Below are 3,598 nucleotides of genomic sequence, written 5' to 3'. Positions count from 1 at the left end.
ATATTGTCATCAGAGTCCTCTTTCTGTAAAAGTTCACTGAGGCTGGCAGGAGGCCAATTATCAGGTGACCACACGTATACCTTGGCCCCTAGAGCTAGGAGTTCACAGCTTGTACTGATTTGGGATTCTCACTTGCTGATCAAGATGTTATAAATTCCCAAAAAGAAAAGATATGGTATTCATAGAATATGCCTAAGAAGCCACCTGAGCCTCTCAGAAATGAAAACCTTTCCATCTTTATAATGTGTCCTCTATGACCAAAGTAGAGCATTCTTAGTTCCTCCTTAACCCCAGAATTAACACCCAAATGATATTGTCAAAGCCAACACCCAAAACCAAGATCAAAAGGATCAAAGTGAAAAATGATAAGGATAAAACTTGGGGTGATTGCTTTGGCTGCCAGATTTTCTATCTAAAACAAAAAGGAATTAGGATTCTCAGAGATAGAGGGGTTCAGGTCCATGCTAGGAAAAATATCTTTTCAGCAGGCAGAATGAAGGCCATGCGCAAGGGTGCTAAGAGGCAGCATTAGAAAGTTTTAACGAGCTCATTGAACACGGTGGCAGCTCCTGGGTCTTCTGTGTGTTCTACGTAATCTGTGCCGGCTCAACGACTAAGCAACCATGTCTAAGGGACCTGCAGTTGGTATTGATCTTGGTACCACCTACTCTTGTGTGGGTGTTTTCCAGCATGGATAAGTAGAGATAATTGCTAACAATCAGGGAAACCGAACCACTCCAAGTTATGTTGCCTTTACTGACACCGAACGATTGATTGGTGATGCTGTGAAAAATCAAGTTGCAATGAACCCCACGAACACAGTTTTTGAAGCCAAGCGTCTGATTGGATGCAGGTTTGATGATGCTGTTGTCCAGTCTGATATGAAACATTGGCCTTTCATGGTGGTGAATGATGCAGGCAGGCCCAAGGTCCAAGTAGAATACAAAGGAGAGACAAAAAGTTTCTATCCAGAGGAGGTGTCATCCGTGGTTCTGGCAAAGATGAAGGAAATTGTAGAAGCCTATCTTGCAAAGACTGTTACCAATGCTGTGGTCACAGTACCAGTTTACTGCAATGATTCTCAGCGTCAGGCTACCAAAGATGCTGGAACCATTGCTGGTCTCAATGTTCTTAGGATTATAAATGAGCCAACTGCTGCTGCTATTGCCTATGGCTTAGACAAAAAGGTTGGAGCTGAAAGAAATGTGCTAATTTTTGACCATGGAGGTGGCACTTTTGATGTGTCAATCCTCACTATTGAGGATGGAATTTTGAGGTCAAATCTATAGCTGGAGATACTCACTTAGGTGGCGAAGACTTTGACAACTGAATGGTCAACCATTTTATTGCTGAGTTTAAGCACAAACATAAGAAGGACATCAGTGAGAATAAAAGAGCTGTCCGTCGCCTCCGTCCTGCTCACGAACGTGCTAAGCATACCCTATCTTCCAGCACCCAGGCCAGTATTGAGATTGATTCCCTTTATGAAGGAATTGACTTCTATACCTCCATTACCTGTGCCCGATTTGAAGAATTGAATGCTGATCTGTTCCGTGGCACCCTGGACCCTGTAGAGAAAGCCCTTCGAGATGCCAAACTAGACAAGTCACAGATTCATGACATTGTCCTGGTTGGTGGTTCTACCCGTATCCCCAAGATTCAAAAGCTTCTCCAAGACTTCTTCAATGGAAAAGAACTGAATAAGAGCATCAACCCTGATGAGGCTGTTGCTTATGTTGCAGCTGTCCAAGCGGCCATCCTATCTGGTGACAAATCCAAGAATGTTCAAGATTTGCTACTATTGGATGTCACTCCTCTTTCTCTGGGTATTGAGACTGCTGGTGGAGTTATGACTGTGCTCATTAAGTGCAATACTACTATTCCTACCAAGCAGACACAGACCTTCACTACCTACTCTGACAACCAGCCGGGTGTGCTCATCCAGGTTTATGAAGGTGACCGTGCCATGACCAAGGATAACAATTTGCTTGGCAAGTTTGAACTTACAGGCATACCTCCTGCTCTCCGTGATGTTCCTCAGATTGAAGTCACTTTTGATATTAATGCCAATGGCATTCTCAATGTCTCTGCTGTGGATAAGAGTACAGGAAAAGAAAATAAGATTACCATCACTAAGAACAAGGGACGTTTGAGCAAGGAAGACATTGAACGTATGGTCCATGAAGCTGAGAAGTACAAGGCTGAAGATGAGAAGCAGAGGGACAAGGTTTCATCAAAGAATCCACTTGAGTCCTATGCATGCAACATGAAAGCAACTGTTGAAGATGAGAAACTTCAAGGCAAGATCAATGATGAGGACAAACAGAAGATGACAAGTGTAATGAAATTATCAACTGGCTTGATAAGAACCAGACTGCAGAGAAGGAAGAATTTGAACATCAGCAGAAGGAGCTGGAGAAAGTCTGCAACCCCATCATTACCAAGTTGTACCAGAGTGCAGGAGGAAAGCCAGGGAGCATGCCTGGAGGAATGCCTGGGGGGCATGCCAGGAGGAATGCCTGGGGGCTTCCCAGGTGGTGGTGCTCTTCCTCCTGGTGGTGCTTCCTCTGGCCCCACCATTGAAGAGGTTGATTAAGCCATCCCAAGTGTAGATGTCGCATTGTTCCACACAGTAAAATACTGAAGGATCCAAATTTATAGCAAATTATGTGGCAGATTTAAAGTGGGCTGCTATAGTGAATTATTGGGCATTCTCAATACTTGAATATGGAACATGTGCACAGGGGAAGGAAATAGCATTGCACTTTAAAAGTACTGTATTGTAAGTGGAAAATGCAATGTCTTAAATAAAGCTGTATTTAAAATTGGCACCAAAAAAAAAAAAAAGAAAGTTTTAACGATTGGCCAAACAGTGATGGGACTAGCAGACTTTTGAGGGAAAGGTACAGACAGGCAAGGCTGGATGAGCCTAATGGGTGCTGTCAATATTATTTCTGTGATGCCAAAGGTAGCTTCCAGTGCTAGACTTCTGAGACTGCACACATACAAATATGTCTTCTCAGGGTACAAACAAGTCCTATCTTCTGATCACTAAAATCCCCTGCACCCTCCCCTTGCCAAAGAACTCCAAAAGAGGATTCAGAAGGAGACAGAGATTGGGATAAAAGATTCCACTGTCCAGAGGTCAGGCACAGTAGCTCACACCTGTAATCCTAGCACTCGGGGAGGCCGAGACGGGTGGATTGCTTGAGCTCACAGGATCCAGACCTGCCTAAGCAACAGCGAGATCCTGTCTCTAAAAATAGCCGGGAGTTGTGGCAGGTCTGTAGTCCCAACTAGTCAGGAGGCTGAAGCAAGAGAATTGCTTGAGCCCAAGAGTTTAAGGTTGCTGTGAGCTATGACACCATCGCACTCTACCAAGGGTGACAAAGTGAGACTCTGTCTGAAAAAAAAAAAAAAAAAGATTCCACTGTCCAGTATTAGCTGTCTACTGACTACATGCAAAGAAACAAGGAGAACAAAGAGAATTGGACTCAAGAGACCTGAGTTAGGCCTTCTCTCTGCCTGGTTCTAGATCTAGTAATAGTAATAGTAGTAGTAGTAGTAACTTCTGCTCTTGCGTATTTACCACGTGAAA

The 3,598-nt window shown here is 43.8% G+C and overlaps 1 pseudogene across 1 annotated transcript; it reads left to right on the top strand.

Annotated features, from left to right (window-relative positions):
- The first annotated feature begins 623 nt into the window (after window positions 1-623).
- Window positions 624-2,834, top strand: LOC128577454 (heat shock cognate 71 kDa protein-like; annotated as a pseudogene). Its single transcript, XR_008377575.1, has one exon. The product of XR_008377575.1 is annotated as a heat shock cognate 71 kDa protein-like (transcript).
- The last annotated feature ends 764 nt before the right edge of the window (window positions 2,835-3,598 follow it).

Source organism: Nycticebus coucang, chromosome X (genome assembly GCF_027406575.1).
Source record: "Nycticebus coucang isolate mNycCou1 chromosome X, mNycCou1.pri, whole genome shotgun sequence".
Lineage (NCBI taxonomy): Eukaryota > Metazoa > Chordata > Mammalia > Primates > Lorisidae > Nycticebus > Nycticebus coucang.
The sequence above is the reverse complement of the archived record's forward strand: the minus strand, read 5'-3'. Positions and strand labels throughout refer to the sequence as shown.